Raw genomic sequence first — 18735 nt, 5'->3', positions numbered from 1 at the left:
AAGGCATGGGCATTTCTAAACTTAGTAGAAAAAAATCCTGCCTAGCCGCTGACTAGTTGCTGCTGAGAGTAGAGTCTAGAAGCTTCTCTCCTTCCTTACCAATTTTATCATAGTTAATTAGCACCCCGGAGGAGGTGAAGGAAAGGAATGGGGTGCTGAACCTTTTCTGGGGCAGGAGTTGGAAGGCAGTTCTGATGCATTGGTCATTCTGCTGTACAGACAGCAGAACCCAGGAAAGGACATCATTAGGAACATACTCAGGACCACTATGGGCTGGTATGCAGGCTGTTTACTGAACAATATTAGAGGCACCACTTACTTCATAATCTCGTTTTTAGAGGAAAGCTGTGGAAAACATGGCAAATGATATATCAAACAGGCTAAGAAGTTATGTGCACCTCTGTATGTAAAGGTCAAGAGAGGACACTGGTTCTGAATTCCACAGGTAACTGACAGTGAATCACCTTGCTCCTGCCATCTTGATGCCTTCTTCAGGGTTATTTGAATACAGAGCTGTGACATCAAGCACTGTTATAACTGGGATTTAGGTAATTTTTTTCCTTTTGGTATGGCTGCAACCATTGTCCCCCTCCGTTCTTCAGATCACAGTGTGTAAGTCAAAATTCTACTGCTGGGAAGAGAAACCATGATCAAGGCAACTCTTATAAAGGAAAATGTTTAAGTATGGCTGCCATACACGTAAGAGGTTTAGCCCATCCTCATCATGGTGAGAAGCATGGCAGAGGGCAGGCAAACATGCTGCTGGAAAGGTAGCTGAGAGTTGAGAGCTGAGATGCCAGGTTGGCAGGCATCGGAGAGAGTGACACAATAGGACTAGCTTGAACTTATTTTTTTTCTTTTTTTTCCTCCATCTTCATTAAATTGGGTATTTCTTATTTACATTTCAATTGTTATTCCCTTTCCCTGTTTCCAGGCCAACATCCCCCTAACACCTCCCCATCCCCTTCTTTATGGGTGTTCCCCTCTCCATCCTCCCCCCATTACCGCCCTCCCCCCAGCAATCACGTTCACTGGGGGTTCAGTCTTGGAGAACCAAGGGCTTCCCCTTCCACTGGTGATCTTACTAGGATATTCATTGCTACCTATGAGGTTGGAGCCCAGGGTCAGTCCATGTATAGTCTTTGGGTAGTGGCTTAGGCTCTGGAAGCTCTGGTTGGTTGGCATTGTTGTTCATATGGGGTCTTGAACCCCTTCAAGCTCTTTCAGTCCTTTTTCTGAATCCTTCAACAGGGGTCCCGAACTCAGTTCAGTGGTTTGATGCTGGCATTCGCCTATGTATTTGTTGTATTCTGGCTGTGTCTCTCAGGAGAGATCTACATCCATGAACCCCATTTGTAATGGGGTTATTTGTCTCCCTGTTGTCTAACTTTGTGAGTCCTTTGTATATTTTGGATATTAGCCCTCTATCAGATGGAGGATTGGTAAAGATCTTTTCCCAATCTGTTGGTTGCCCTTTTGTCCTAACAACAGTGTCCTTTGCCTTAAAGAAGCTTTGTATTTTTATGAGATCCCCTTTGTCAATTCTTGATCTTAGCGCATAAGCCATTTGTGTTTTGTTCACGAAATTTTCGCCAGTGCCCATGTGTTCAAGATTCTTTCCCACTTTTTCTTCTATTAGTTTGAGTGTATCTGGTTTGATGTGGTGGTCCTTGATCTACTTGGACTTAAGCTTTGTATAGGGTGATAAGAATGGATCGATCTACATTCTTCTACATGCTGACCTCTAGTTGAACCAGCACCATTTGCTGAAAATGCTATCTTTTTTCCATTAGATGGTTTTGACTCCTTTGCAAAAACAAGTGACCTTAGGTGTGTGGGTTCATTTCTGGGTCTTCAATTCTATTCCATTGGTCTATCTGTCTGTCTCTGTACCAATACCATACAGTTTTTAACACTATTGCTCTGTAATACTGCTTTAGTTCAGGGATAGTGATTCCCCTGAAGTCCTTTTATTGTTGAGGATAGTTTTAGCTATCCTGGGTTTTTTGTTATTCCAGATGAATTTGCAAATTGTTCTGTCTAACTCTATGAAGAATTGGGTTGGAATTTTGATGGGGATTGCTTTGAATCTGTAGATTGCTTTTGGTAAAATGGCCATTTTTACTATATTAATCCTAACCTAAAAAAAGAGATGCCCATAAACGTACAAGAAGCCTACAGAACTCCAAATAGATTGGACCAGAAAAGAAACTCCTCCCATCACATAATAGTCAAAACACCAAATGCACAAAACAAAGAAAGAATATTAAAAGCAGGAAGGGAAAAATGTCAAGACACATATAAAGGCAGACCTATCAGAATTACACCAGACTTCTCAACAGAGAGTATGAAAGCCAGAAGATCCTGGACAGATGTCATACAGACCCTAAGAGAACAAAAATGCCAGCCCAGGTTACTGTATCCAGCAAAGTTCTCAATTAACCTAGATGGAGAAACCAAGATATTCCATGACAAAACCAAGTTTACACAATATCTTTCTACAAATCCAGCCCTACAAAGGATAATAAATGGTAAAGCCCAACATAAGGAGGCAAGCTACACCATAGAAAAAGCAAGAAAGTAATCATCATTTTGCAACAAAACAAAGAGAAGACAAGCACACAAACATAATCTCACATCCAAACATGAATATAACAGGAAGCAACAATCACTATTCCTTAATATCAATGGCCTCAACTCCCCAATAAAAAGACACAGATGAAAAATCTGAATATGCAATGAGGACCCAACATTTCCGTGCCTACAGCAAACACACCTCAGAGACAAAGACAGACACTACCTCAGAGTAAAAGGGTGGAAAACAACTTTCCAAGCAAATGGTCTGAAGAAGCAAGCTAATCGAATAAAATCGATTTTCAACCAAGAGTCATCAAAAAAGATAAAGAAGGACACTCTATATTCATCAAAGGAAAAATCCACCAAGATGAACTCTCAATCCTAAATATCTATGCTCCAAATAAAAGGGCACCTACATACATAAAAGAAGCATTACATCAAAGCACACATTGCACCTCACACAATAATAGTAGGAGATTTCAACACCCCATTCTCATCAATGGACAGATCATGGAAACAGAAATTAAACAGGGACATAGTCAGACTAACAGAAGTCATGAACCAAATGGACTTAACAGATATTTATAGAAAATTCTATGCTAAAACAAAAGGATATACCTTCTTCTCACCACTTCATGGTACTTTCTCCAAAATTGACCATATAATAGGTCATAAAGCAGGCCTCAACAGATACAGAAAGATAGAAATAATCCCATGGGTGCTATCAGACCACCATGGGCTAAAGCTGGTCTTCAATAACAATAAGGAAAGAATGCCCACATATACATGGAAGTTGAACAATGCTCTACTCAATGATAACCTGGTCAAGGAAGAAATAAAGAAAGAAATTAAAGACTTCTTAGAATTTAATGAAAATGAAGGTACAACATACCCAAACTTATGGGACACGATGAAAGTTGTACTAAGAGGAAAACTCATAGCTCTGAGTGCCTGCAGAAAGAAACAGGAGAGAGCATATGTCACCAGCTTGACAGCACACCTAAAAGCTCTAGAACAAAAAGAAGCAAACACACTCAGGAGGAGAAGGCAGCAGGAAATAATCAAACTCAGAGCTGAAATCAACCAAGTAGAAACAAAAAGGACCATAGAAAGAATCAACAGAACCAAAAGCTGGTTCTTTGAGAAAATCAACAAGATAGATAAACCCTTAGCCAGACTAACGAGAGGACACAGAGAGTATGTCCAAATTAACAAAATCAGAAATGAAAAGGGAGACATAACTACAGAATCAGAGGAAATTAAAAAAAATCATCAGATCATACTACAAAAGCCTATATTCAACAAAACTTGAAAATCTGGAGGAAATGGACAATTTCCTAGACAGATACCAGGTACCGAAGTTAAATCAGGAACAGATAAACCATTTAAACAACCCCATAACTCCTAAGGAAATAGAAGCAGTCATTAAAGGTCTCCCAACCAAAAAGAGCCCAGGTCCAGATGGGTTCAGTTAAGAATTCTATTAGACCTTCATAGAAGACCTCATACCAATACTATCCAAACTATTCCACAAAATTGAAACAGATGGAGCACTACCGAATTCCTTCTATGAAGCCACAATTACTCTTATACCTAAACCACACAAAGACCCAACAAAGAAAGAGAACTTCAGATCAATTTCCCTTATAAAAATTGATGCAAAGCTACTCAATAAAATTCTTGCAAACCGAATCCAAGAATACATCAAAACAATCGTCCATCATGATCAAGTAGGCTTCATACCAGGGATGCAGGGATGGTTTAATATATGGAAAACCATCAGCATAGTCCACTATATAAACAAACTGAAAGATAAAAACCACATGATCGTTTCATTAGATGCTGAGAAAACATTTGACAAAATTCAACACCCCTTCATGATAAAAGTCCTGGAAAGAGCAGGAATTCAAGGCTCATACCTAAACATAGTAAATATGTACAGCAAACCAGTAGCTAACACTAAACTAAATGGAGAGAAACTTGAAGCAATCCCACTAAAATCAGAGACTAGACAAGACTGCCCACTCTCTCCCTACTTATTCAATATAGTTCTTGAAGTCCTAGCCAGAGCAATCAGACAACAAAGGGAGATCAATTGGATACAGATCGGAAAGGAAGAAGTCAAAATATCACTATTTGCAGATGATATGATTGTATATTTAAGTGATCCCAAAAGGTCCACTACTAAAGCTGATAAACACCTTCAGTAAAGTGGCTGGGTATAAAATTAACTCAAATAAATCAGTAGCCTTCCTCTACACAAAAGAGAAACAAGCTGAGAAAGAAATTAGGGAAACGACACCCTTCATAATAGTCCCAAATACTATAAAATACCTCAGTGTGACTTTAACCAAGCAAGTAAAAGATCTGTGTGATAGCTTGAACTTATAATACCTCAAAGCTCCCACAACCTGCCATGTTGGCTGCCACCGTGCCGATTCCGTTTCACTCTCCTCACTCTGTCTGTTCTCCTGGGCCTCCTGCTACTCTCTGCTGCGCATGGAGGCAGCGGCCTGCACGCGAAGGGCTCCCTTCCCATGGACATAGTCACTTTCTACAGGGGCATTCCCAAAAACAAATTCATCTTGGTGAAGTTTGACACCCAGTATCCCTATGGAGAGAAGCAAGACAAGTTCAAGCATCTGGCTGAGAACTCAGCCTCCAGCGATGATCTCTTGGTGGCAGAGGTGGGGATCTCAGACTACAGTGGCAAGCTGAACATGGAGCTAAGTGAGAAGTACAAGCTGGACAAAGAGAACTACCCAGTCTTCTACCTCTTCCAGGATGGGGACTTTGAAAATTCTGTCCCGTACAGTGGGGCAGTTAAGGTTGAAGCCATCCAGTATTGGCTAAAGGGGCAGGGAGCCTATCTCGGCATGCCTGGATGGATGTCTGCCCTCATAGGATGCCCTGGAAGTGAGTTCATTGAGGCCTCTGGCGTAGAGACCCACCAGGCAAACCGAAAGAGGGGCAGGACAGCCTCTCAGGTATGAAGGAGGCACACAAGAAGTGGGCTAGCCAGCACCTGAAGATCATGGGATCTTGGACCAAGGTTAAGACTTTCTGGTCTCAGAGATGTCCCAGATCAGTAAGCTGACTGAGAACAAGATGAATGACAGCAAGAAGGAAGAGCTTCAGAAGAGTTTGAACATCCTGACTGCCTTCCAGAATAACGGGGCTGAGAAGGAGGAGCTGTGATGGGGCATGGGGTAGCTAGGGTTTGCTGAGAGCAGGAAGGGAGAGCTACCTGCTGACTGTGGGGACCCTGTAGGGTGGAAAGGGCAGTGGAGCAAAGCAGTCCTGAGCCCGAAACCTGTGCCCTGAGTCTGCCTGGACATTCATGCTGCTGAGATCGGACTTAGGACATCCCTAGAGCCAATCTGTGGAGAATCTGTGTGCTGACTCGAGATGCCTATGCCCCAACAGGAATTGGCACTATAGAGGGAGGTACTACCCAGGTCCTTGATGGGGTAATTCTGATCAAATAAAAGTTTGTTTTGGTTAAAAAGAAAAGAAAAAGAAAGGAAGGAAGGAAGGAAGACAGACAGACAGACAGACACACAGACAGAAAGACAGACAGAAAGAAAGAGACCTCAAAGTTCCCTCGTCCTGACATCCTCCCTTCACCCAGTGACACACTTCCTCCAAAAGGCCACAGAGCCTAATGATGCCACTCCCTATGGGCCTATGGGGTCCATTTTCATTCAAAACATAACACAGGATAAAGGAAGACCATTTTGCTCTGAGGCCACCAGGAGCATCTGGTTTACTGAACACCATCCTGGAAGACACTGTGAGACTATCCATCAACCCTGATAGAGCCCTAGTAGTGTTACCCGAGATGGCAGCAGTCATGGTCTCCTGCCTGGTTGAACTCAGAAGATCTGAGTGATCCATGGAAGATGGGGGTGACATCTCTGAGAACTGTTGGGGAAAAATCTGCTGTGGTTACTCAAGTTCCCAGCTCCAACAAAGTTGCCATCTAACTTTCCACACTGCAGACCAGAACTATTTCAAGAACTTGTGACCATAACTCGGGAAGGAGAGATTCTGTGACTGCTATATGGGTCCACAGTGCTCACTTACAGGGTGCATATTGTAAGGAAGCCAGTTGCCAAAGATGTTCAAGTTCAAGGCAAGCAGCAGTGTAGACAGGCCCATTTAACTGTAGAAATGGGGGGATGAATCACAAAATTCTCTTGCCTCCCAAAGCCTTACTTCTACCCCAGGGATTAAGCCCTAGTATAAGTGCTGTGTAGTCATTTCCTCCAGAATGAAACATTCCCTCCTGGAGGAAGACTTCTCAGAAAGTACATACAACTTACAAATCTCAGGAGGCTCCTGAAACTTATGAGATTTATAGGCTCCTCTCAAAGTTATGTGAGTAGTAATGAGTGCTACAAAGAGAAGACCTTCCCACCAGCTGAGCTATCTGAAAGTCCTACAAAAAACACAGGGATGCATCCTTTGTGAATTGCCATCCATGCTGGGCTGGACTTTTTGGTGATATCGCTGCCTTTGAGTTCTACATGCTCCTGTAGGTAACCTTTAACCCATACTCTTGTAAGCAACCCCAGTAAAGTTATTGGCTCATCAGGTTAGGTTGTAATGGGTGCCTATCTAGGGAGAATAGACTTGTGCTTTCATTTCCATGTGAATATTCAGACAACATAATTGGTGCCTGAACAGGGACCCACAAAGCCAAAATTAATTGGAAAGGAGTGGTGGATGCTGTCTTTTGTAATTAAGAAGGTTTAATGTCGGCCAAAGGAAAACACCAAACGCCATCTGAAACCCTGGTGCACGGAAGCTCCGGGAAAGAGCGGCGCAGATCTTCCTGGTTGCTGCTGCTGCGGCGAGCTCGTAGGCAGCACCCCACGAGCAAACTTGAGCCTCGGGACCACAGGTAAGACCAACTTTTCTGCTGCAAGCGACCTGCCTGGTGAACTCAGGACACACAGAGGCAGAATTCCTCTAGGACCGGGCACTTCCAGTATTTAGCAGGAGTCCCAAACCCGCGGATCCCTGCCCGCAGCAGCTCTCTGCTCCCAAACTCCATGGGAGAGAGACCTCACTGCCTAGACAGGTGGGCACTCCTGAGACTGCAGAGCAGAACAGACCACCAACACTGCCCACCCTTGCCCACATCCCTGGCCCAAGAGGAAACTGTATACGGCCTCTGGGTTCCCGTGGAGGAGGGCCCAGGAGCAGGAGGATCGCTGCGCCTGAGACACCACCGGAACCTGAAGAGACCTACTAGATAAACAGTTCTCTGCACCCAAATCCCTTGGGAGGGAGAGCTAAACCTTAAGAGAGGCAGACACGCCTGGGAAACCAGAAGAGACTGCACTCTGCCCACATCTCTGACGCCAGAGGAAAACACCAAACGCCATCTGGAACCCTGGTGCACGGAAGCTCCCAGAAAGGACAGCGCAGATCTTCCTGGTTGAGGCCGCCATGGAGAGCTCGTAGGCAGCACCCCGCAAGTGAACTTGAGCCTCGGGACCACAGGTAAGACCAACTTTTCTGCTGCAAGTGACCTGCCTGGTGAACTCAGGACACAGGCCCACAGGAACAGCTGAAGACCTGTAGATAGGAAAAACTACACGCCCGAAAGCAGAACACTCTGTCCCCATAACTGGCTGAAAGAAAACAGGAAAACAGGTCTACAGCACTCCTGACACACAGGCTTATAGGACAGTCTAGCCACTGTCAGAAATAGCAGAACAAAGTAACACTAGAGATAATCTGATGGCGAGAGGCAAGCGCAGGAACCCAAGCAACAGAAAGCAAGATTACATGACATCATCGGAGCCCAATTCTCCCACCAAAGCAAACACGGAATATCCAAACACACCAGAAAAGCAAGATCTAGTTTCAAAATCATATTTGATCATGATGCTGGAGGACTTCAACAAAGACGTGAAGAACCCCTTAGAGAACAGGTAGAAGCCTACAGAGAGGAATCGCAAAAATCCCTGAAAGAATTCCAGGAAAACATAAATGAACAAGTAGAAGCCCATAGAGAGGAGTCAAAAAATCCCTGAAAGAATTCCAGGAAAACACAATCAAACAGTTGAAGGAATTAAAAATGGAAATAGAAGCAATCAAGAAAGAACACATGGAAACAACCCTGGATATAGAAAACCAAAAGAAGAGACAAGGAGCTGTAGATACGAGCTTCACCAACAGAATACAAGGGATGGAAGAGAGAATCTCAGGAGCAGAAGATTCCATAGAAATCATCGACTCAACTGTCAAAGAAAATGTAAACCGGAAAAAGCTACTGGTCCAAAACATACAGGAAATCCAGGACTCAATGAGAAGATCAAACCTAAGGATAATAGGTATAGAAGAGAGTGAAAACTCCCAGCTCAAAGGACCAGTAAATATCTTCAACAAAATCATAGAAGAAAACTTCCCTAACCTAAAGAAAGAGATACCCATAAGCATACAAGAAGCCTACAGAACTCCAAATAGATTGGACCAGAAAAGAAACTCCTCCCATCACATTATAGTCAAAACACCAAACGCACAAAATAAAGAAAGAATATTAAAAGCAGTAAGGGAAAAATGTCAAGTAACATATAAAGGCAGACCTATCAGAATCACACGAGACTTTTCGCCAGAAACTATGAAGGCCAGAAGATCCTGGACAGATGTCATACAGACCCTAAGAGAACAAAAATGCCAGCCCAGGTTACTGTATCCTGCAAAACTCTCAATCAACATAGATGGAGAAACCAAGATATTCCATGACAAAACCAAATTTACACAATATCTTTCTACAAATCCAGCCCTACAAAGGATAATAAATGGTAAAGCCCAACATAAGGAGGCAAACGATACCCTAGAAGAAGCAAGAAACTAATCGTCTTGGCAACAAAACAAAGAGAAGAAAAGCACACAAACATAACCTCATATCCAAATATGAATATAACAGGAAGCAATAATCACTATTCCTTAATATCTCTCAACATCAATGGCCTCAACTCCCCCCCAAAAAAAGACATAGATTAACAAACCGGATATGCAACGAGGACCCTGCATTCTGCTGCCTACAGGACACACACCTCAGAGACAAAGACAGACACTACCTCAGAGTGAAAGGCTGGAAAACAACTTTCCAAGCAAATGGTTTGAAAAGCAAGCTGGAGTAGTCATTCTAATATCAAATAAAATCAATTTTCAACTAAAAGTCATCAAAAAAGATAAGGAAGGACACTTCATATTCATCAAAGGAAAAATCCACCAAGATGAACTCTGAATCCTAAATATCTATGCAACTACATACGTAAAAGAAACCTTACTAAATCTCAAAACACCCATTGCACCTCACACAATAATAGTAGGAGATTTCAACACCCCACTCTCATCAATGGACAGATCATGGAAACAGAAATTAAACACAGACGTAGATAGACTAAGAGAAGTTGTGAGCCAAATGAACTTAACAGATATTTATAGAACATTCTATCCTAAAGCAAAAGGATATACCTTCTTCTCAGCTCCTCATGGTACTTTCTCCCAAATTGATCATATAATTGTCAAAAAACGGGCCTCAACAGGTACAGAAAGATAGAAATAATCCCATGTGTGCTATCAGACCACCACGGCCTAAAGCTGGTCTTCAATAACAATAAGGGAAGTATGCCCATATATATGTGGAAATTGAACAATGCTCTACTCAATGATAACCTGGTCAAGGAAGAAATAAAGAAAGAAATTAAAGACTTTTTAGAATTTAATGAAAATGAAGGTACAACATACTCAAACTTATGGGACACAATGAAAGCTGTAATAAGAGGAAAACTCATTGCTATGAGTGCCTGCAGAAAGAAACGGGAAAGAGCATATGTCACCAGCTTGACAGCACACCTAAAAGCTCTAGAACAAAAATAAGCAAATACACCGAGGAGGAGTAGAAGGCAGGAAATAATCAAACTCAGAGCTGAAATCAACCAAGTAGAAACAAAAAGGACCATAGAACGAATCAACAGAACCAAAAGTTGGTTCTTTGAGAAAATCAACAAGATAGATAAACTGTTAGCCAGACTAAGGAGAGGACACAGAGAGTGTGTCCAAATTAACAAAATCAGAAATGAAAAGGGAGACACAACTACAGATTCAGAGGAAATTCAAAAAATCTTCAGATCTTACTATAAAGCCTATATTCAACAAAACTTGAAAATCTGGAGGAAATGGACAATTTCCTAGACAGATACCAGGTACCGAAGTTAAATCAGGAACAGATAAACCAGTTAAACAACCCCATAACTCCTAAGGAAATAGAAGCAGTCATTAAAGGTCTCCCAACCAAAAAGAGCCCAGGTCCACACGGGTTTAGTGCAGAATTCTATTAGACCTTCATAGAAGACCTCATACCAATATTATCCAAACTATTCCACAAAATTGAAACAGATGGAGCACTACCGAATTCCTTCTATGAAGCCACAATTACTCTTATACCTAAACCACACAAAGACCCAACAAAGAAAGAGAACTTCAGACCAATTTCCCTTATGAATATCGACGCAAAAATACTCAATAAAATTCTGGCAAACCGAATCCAAGAGCACATCAAAACAATCATCCACCATGATCAAGTAGGCTTCATCCCAGGCATGCAGGGATGGTTTAATATACGGAAAACCATCAACGTGATCCATTATATAAACAAACTGAAAGAACAAAACCACATGATCATTTCATTAGATGCTGAGAAAGCATTTGACAAAATTCAACACCCCTTCATGATAAAAGTCCTGGAAAGAATAGGAATTCAAGGCCCATACCTAAACATAGTAAAAGCCATATACAGCAAATCAGTTGCTAACATTAAACTAAATGGAGAGAAACTTGAAGCAATCCCACTTAAATCAGGGACTAGACAAGGCTGCCCACTTTCTCCCTACTTATCCAATATAGTTCTTGAAGTTCTAGCCAGAGCAATCAGACAACAAAAGGAGGTCAAGGGGATACAGATCGGAAAAGAAGAAGTCAAAATATCACTATTTGCAGAGGATATGATAATATATTTAAGTGATGCCAAAAGTTCCACCAGAGAACTACTAAAGCTGATAAACAACTTCAGCAAAGTGGCTGCGTATAAAATTAACTCAAATAAATCAGTAGCCTTCCTCTACACAAAAGAGAAACAAGCCGAGAAAGAAATTAGGGACACGACACCCTTCATAATAGACCCAAATAATATAAAGTACCTTGGTGTGACTTTAACCAAGCAAGTAAAAGATCTGTACAATAAGAACTTCAAGAGTCTGAAGAAAGAAATTGAAGAAGACCTCAGAAGATGGAAAGATCTCCCATGCTCATGGATTGGCAGGATTAATATAGTAAAAATGGCCATTTTACCAAAAGCGATCTACAGATTCAATGCAATCCCCATCTAAATACCAATCCAATTCTTAAAAGAGTTAGACAGAACAATTTGCAAATTCATCTGGAATAACAAAAAACCCAGGATAGTTAAAACTATCCTCAACAATAAAATGACTTCAGGGGGAATCACTATCCCTGAACTCAAGCAGTATTACAGAGCAATAATGATAAAAACTGCATGGTATTGGTACAGAGACAGACAGATAGACCAATGGAACAGAATTGAAGACCCAGAAATGAACCCACACACCTATGGTCACTTGATTTTTGACAAAGGAGCCAAAACCATCCAATGGAAAAAAAGATAGCATTTTCAGCAAATGGTGCTGGTTCAACTGGAGGTCAACATGTAGAAGAATGCAGATCGATCCATGCTTATCACCCTGTACAAAGCTTAAGTCCAAGTGGATCAAGGACCTCCACATCAAACCAGATACACTCAAACTAATAGAAGAAAAACTAGGGAAGCATCTGGAACACATGGGCACTGGAAAAAATTTCCTGAACAAAACACCAATGGCTTATGCTTTAAGATCAAGAATCAACAAATGGGATCTCATAAAACTGCAAAGCTTCTGTAAGGCAAAGGACAGTGTGGTTAGGACAAAATGGCAACCAACAGATTGGGAAAAGATCTTTACCAATCCTACAACAGATAGAGGCCTTATATCCAAAATATACAAAGAACTCAAGAAGTTAGACTGCAGGGAGACAAATAACCCTATTAAAAAATGGGGTTCAGAGCTAAACAAAGAATTCACAGCTGAGGAATGCCGAATGGCTGAGAAACACCTAAAGAAATGTTCCACATCTTTAGTCATAAGGGAAATGCAAATCAAAACAACCCTGAGATTTCACCCCACACCAGTGAGAATGGCTAAGATCAAAAACTCAGGTGACAGCAGATGCTGGCAAGGATGCGGAGAAAGAGGAACACTCCTCCATTGTTGGTGGGATTGCACACTGGTACAACCATTCTGGAAATCAGTCTGGAGGTTCCTCAGAAAATTGGACATTGAACTGCCTGAGGATCCAGCTCTACCTCTTTTGGGCATATACCCAAAAGATGCCCCAACATATAAAAAAGACACGTGCTCCACTATGTTCATAGCAGCCTTATTTATAATAGTCAGAAGCTGGAAAGAACCCAGATGCCCTTCAACAGAGGAATGGATACAGAAAATGTGGTACATCTACACAATGGAATATTACTCAGCTATCAAAAACAATGACTTTATGAAATTCGTAGGCAAATGGTTGGAACTGGAAAATATCATCCTGAGTGAGGTAACCCAATCACAGAAAACACACATGGTATGCACTCATTGATAAGTGGCTATTTGCCCAAATGCTTGAATTACCCTAGATGCCTAGAACAAGTGAAACTCAAGACAGATGATCAAAATGTGAATGCTTCACTCCTTCTTTAAAAGGGGAACAAGTATACCCTTGGAGGGAATAGAAAGGCAAAGATTAAAAGAGACACAGAAGGAACACCCATTCAAAGCCTGCCCCACATGTGGCCCATACATATACAGCCATCCAATTATACAAGATGGATGAAGCAAAGAAGTGCAGGCCGACAGGAGCCGGATGTAGATCGCTCCTGAGAGACACAGCCAGAATTCAGCAAATACAGAGGCGAATGCCAGCAGCAAACCACTGAACTGAGAACGGGACCCCCGTTGAAGGAATCAGAGAAAGAACTGGAAGAGCTTGAAGGGGCTCGAGACCCCATATGTACAACTATGCCAAGCAACCAGAGCTTCCAGGGACTAAGCCACTACCTAAAGACTATATACATGGACTGACCCTGGACTCTGACCTCATAGGTAGCAATGAATATCCTAGTAAGAGCACCAGTGGAAGGGGAAGCCCTGGGTCCTGCTAAGACTGAACCCCCAGTGAACTAGATTGTTGGGGGGAGGGTGGCAATGGGGGGAGGATGGGGAGGGGAACAGCCATAAAGAAGGGGAGGGGGAGGGATTAGGGGGATGTTTGCCCAGAAACCGGGAAAGGGAATAACACTCGAAATGTAAATAAAAAATACTCAAGTTAATAAAAAAAAGAAAAAAAAAGAAAGAAGAATGTTTAATGTCAGACTGCCAGGCATGGTAGCAGACACCCTTAATCCCTGTACTCAGAAGGAAGAGGCAGGCAGAACTCTGTGACTTCATAGCCAGACTGGTCTCTATATAACTATATATAGTTAGTTGAGGCTGGCCAGCATTACACAACAAGGCCCTGTCTCAAAAAACAAACAAAAACAAAAACAAACAAGCAAAACAAAAAACCAAAAAAACACCCCCCCACCAACAAACAAAAACAAAAACAGAAAAAAAAAAACCAAACAACAACAACAAAAAATTAGGCTACCCAAATTATTGAGTTCCTGACTAGATAACTTGATTGGCCGTTGACCAGGCTTGGTGTGTGTGGCTTCAGTTTTGCATTGTTGTCCCAGACAATTGGTTCCTGTAACCAGAAGCAGAATCCCTGGCAGGACTTTGGATCATTTTGTTCGGCATATGTCACCTGTTGGTTTGATAAATGCTTCTCATGGTGTCTTAATGAGAGGTGCCCCTAGAATATCTGTCACTATTGTGTTGTTGGCATTTGTAAAATACAAGCCTAACTGAAACCATGGCTATAACCACCCCTGTCATACAATTAGTTCCTCAATCAATGGCTTCAAATGTTGTTATAAATTTATACCCTTCAAACTATGGGTTAAAAAAATATCAAGGGCAGATGAGATGGCTTAGCCAGGGCAGGTGCTTGTCCCCAAACCTAGTGACCTGAGTTTGATCCCCAGAGCTCACACTGTGGAAGGAGGGAACCAAATCCTGAACATGTGCTCTGATCTTTATACATGTACTGTGAGGGTTGGGGATTTAGCTCAGTGGTAGAGCGCTTGCCTAGCAAGTGCAAGGCCCTGGGTTTGGTCCCCAGCTACGAAAAAAAAAAAAAAACCCACATGTACTGTGAAATGTACACAACCACACACGTGTGCATAAACACATAAATTAACATAATAAAATATTATCTGTTACTTTTCTCTGTTTATAGAAATCATGACTTATTATCTAACATTTATTAAGCAGTTTTGTGTTCCGCACTGCATACAGCCCTTCACATAAATATATCATTCGGTGTTCATGCAATTTTCCAAGGCAGGTATGATTCTAATTCCCCTTCTAGACACACCAGGCTTGATGAACTTTAGTAATTTACCTATTGTCAGCCCAGTAACGGGTAACAGAGCAGAGCCAACACAAACTTGCACTTTAATTACAGACAATAGTTCCTTCTGGCCTCTGTCCAAAGCTTACAAAAGTGGAGAGGGTCAGACAGTGTGTTTCTTACAACGTTTCTATCAGATGCGGGGAAAGGGAACATTTTTCATTTGTCTTTCTGTCATGGCTCTAATGCTTCTCCCTGCAGAACATCTTGTTTTGCATTTTCATTAAGTATCTACATCTCACTAGATGCCCTTCTGCAATATGCTGTCTACCATGTGGCTGCACTCGATTTGATTGGATCATTCCTCATTTGGGTATTTGGTGGTTTTTAGTATATATTATGAAGGATGCTGTGTGGGAGATTGCCAAACCCATCTCCACTCTTCTCTCTCATGAAGACATTTAGTTGGTTCTCAAGCCAGCACTGACAACATGTCTCAGCCACCACACAAAAGTAGTCAGGCTATACCACCTCATAAGAACCAGGCAGTTCAGTGACTACCATCAGTACAAAAATAAACAAACAAATAAACACTTGAGAATGTGTACAGAAACAAAGGTTTATTTTGACAAATTTTTATGAAAGGTTGGGAGGTCTAAACTAAGGTGGCCACATCTGGTTGAGGCCTTTACTCTGCTTCAAACTACAAGGAAAGGGAAAGTGCAAAGGTAGCACAGGGAGAGAGATATCCTAGGCTGAAAGGCTCAAACTTATTCCTGAAGGCCCAGTCTTCAAGTTGACCATTGCCCATGAAGCTCCCTCCCAACATTGCCACATTGTAAACTGAAAGGGCTCTTGGTAAAAACATCTAAACCTTCATACCATAAGTACAAGCAGAGACACCACCTGCTTACACACCAGGGCTTGTTCCCTTGCTATCATCTGAAGGAGCCAGGCTAGCTTCCCGAATGATGAGAAAAAGTTGGTCCTATGGCTTCTATCTCCCTACCCCTACCACCAAACCTGGAAAGAGGACATCCTAGGCCATCCACCTACCAGCCAATGAGACATCAAAAACAGGAAACTCAAAAGGACTCACCAGAGGACTGAGCTGACACTGTTGGAGGAATCACAAGGAAAAATTTACAGGAGGAGTGAAAGACAGAGATGTGGAATGTGGTGAAGGAAGAGGGGGAACCAAGGGGAATCAGGGAAGAATTATAGGAGATTAGAAGTTCAGGCCATAGAGTCAGAGCAGAGATGAGATGGAGACTAAGGGTATAAAATCTATAAATTTGACAATACTCCAAATTGGAACATTATTCTTCTATATATTGTGTGATGCCAAATGTCACTCACAGAACTAAACTCCCCACTTACCAACAAGAGAGATATTACTTTTTTCTTCTGCACCAACATGATGGTGCTGACATCTGCATGCCTGCTTGCATAGTGAGATCATCACTGGCATCTAATCTGTTATCATGTGATTATTGTTCACAGTCAGTTTTGGGTTTTGTTGTTTATGTACTTGACCCATTTGACACATGGTCTCTCTCTGTTCTTATTAGTCACAAGGCTATGTATCTCGGCCTCAGATGCCACTAACCTCTTCCCTGGTAGTTCACCTTTTAATTATTTTCAGAGGGCTTTAAATAGTCAACCAAAGCATAATAAAATGCACCCATTCAAAACATAAAGTCCCTTGAGCTTTGACAAATGTGTGTGCCTGTGCCCACACCAACACAACCTACATTCAGCATTTGTCACTCAGGCAATTCCTCCTTTCCCCTGTTTAGTCATTTTCGACACAACTCTTAGGCCCAGCAAACTACCCATCTGCCTATTCTAGGACATATTAGGAATATCTAGGTTTCTTGATACTTAAAATGTATTTTTCTTTGTGATGTCAAATCAGTTTTCCTTTAATTTATTTGTGTCGAAGGCCACATAGGAGGGACAGGAGAGGTGTCTCAGCACTGAAGAGCACTTGCTGGTCTTTCAGAGAACATGAATTTAGTTCCTACAGAGCCCAAGTGTGGGCAGCTCACAATCACCTGTAACCCTAGCTGTAGGAACTCCAGCATCCTCTTCTAACCAGCCCAGTATGCCTACACACACAGGGCACACACTCACTCAAATGCACACATGGGAGTAAAAATATAGATAAACCTTTTAAAGTATAAAAGGTCACATCAACGATTACTTAAATATATTTGTCTGTGTTCTCTATTATTTTATTCATTGTTGTTATTATTGTTGGAGGTGGTGGTGGTGGTGGTGGTGGTGTGTGTGTGTGTGTGTGTGTGTGTGTGTGTGTGTGTGTGTGTTGGTCAGAAAACAACTTTCCTAGTCCTCTGGTAGTTTTAAACCTTAGTTCATCTGGTATTTATTTTAATGTCACTTAGGGAGTATTCACTCTATTACTGTTTTCCAACTTTACCAACTATCCAATATTATTTTATCCTATTCACATAGACACATCTAACACACACACACACACACACACACACACACACACACACACACACACATTTCTGTTTTCTTTGATTTCAAGTTGACTTTATCACTGCAGTAGTTTTATGCTTTTGAGTGACAGAAGCATAGGTGTCCGCTCACTTTAATCAACATCTAGTCTCTTTTAAATATTTTCTTGGCAATTACTGCTTATAAAATTTAGAATCCCTTTAGTACATTCCTAAAAGGAAAAGAAATGATTAGGAAAAGAAAATGCATAGTCTTAACCATTATTTGCACTTTTTATTCATTTATATTTTTTAGTCTCTTAAGCGTTATTTGTCATATGAGCTGTAGACTTCCTAGAGACAATAGTCACTTCTTGTATGTCTTTGTATTCACAACCCCTGGCACACAGAAGATGCATAGTGAGCGTGTTGGCATAATAACCACTCCCAGAAGTCTACATCTTCAGAGACCTTTAAAAAATAAATGTGTTTAAACTCTCCATTAGAAGAAGAAACAAAAATGCTTGCTGTTGGATGGGCCCCCATAGGTTCATAGGGAGTGGCAGTATTAGGAGGTGTGGCCTTGTTGGAGTAGATGTGGCCTTTTTGGAGGAAGTGTGTCACGGTGGAGGTGGGCTTTGAGGTCTTATATGTATGCTTAAGTGAGACAGTCAGCTTCTGCTGCCTGCAGATCAAGGTGAAGAACTCTTGGCTCCCCCAGCACCACGTCTGCCTGCATGCCACCATGCTTCTTACTATGAAGCTAATGGATTGAATCTCTGAAACTATAAGCCAGTTTTCCTTTATAAGGAAACTTACGAAATGTTTTCCTTTGTAAGAGTTGGCATGGTAGGGCTGGAGAGATAGCTCAGCTGTTAAAGGGTAGGCTCACAACCAAAAACTAAGAGCTGCCGTGGTCATGGTTGGTGTCTCTCCACAGCGGTGAAACCCTATGATATCCACTATACATTGAACTTCAATAGATATTTTCATCAAACCCAGAATTTTATTTGGTTTTAAACAAAATAAATTAATAAGTGAAATCTGAAGTTGTTCAAGCAATAGTTATCCAACTTATTTTTCTGTACTTGGATTTTCCTGATGCGTTGAG

General features: G+C 41.6%; 1 pseudogene across 1 annotated transcript; it reads left to right on the top strand.

Annotated features, from left to right (window-relative positions):
• The first annotated feature begins 268 nt into the window (after positions 1–268).
• Erp29-ps1 (endoplasmic reticulum protein 29, pseudogene 1) lies at positions 269–5775 on the top strand (annotated as a pseudogene). Its single transcript, XR_015641365.1, has 2 exons — positions 269–276; positions 4979–5775. The product of XR_015641365.1 is annotated as an endoplasmic reticulum protein 29, pseudogene 1 (transcript).
• The last annotated feature ends 12960 nt before the right edge of the window (positions 5776–18735 follow it).

The sequence above is a fragment of the Rattus norvegicus genome, chromosome 17 (assembly GCF_021556685.1).
Source record: "Rattus norvegicus strain SHRSP/BbbUtx chromosome 17, alternate assembly SHRSP_T2T, whole genome shotgun sequence".
In the NCBI taxonomy this organism is placed as follows: Eukaryota; Metazoa; Chordata; class Mammalia; order Rodentia; family Muridae; genus Rattus; species Rattus norvegicus.
The sequence above is the reverse complement of the archived record's forward strand: the minus strand, read 5'-3'. Positions and strand labels throughout refer to the sequence as shown.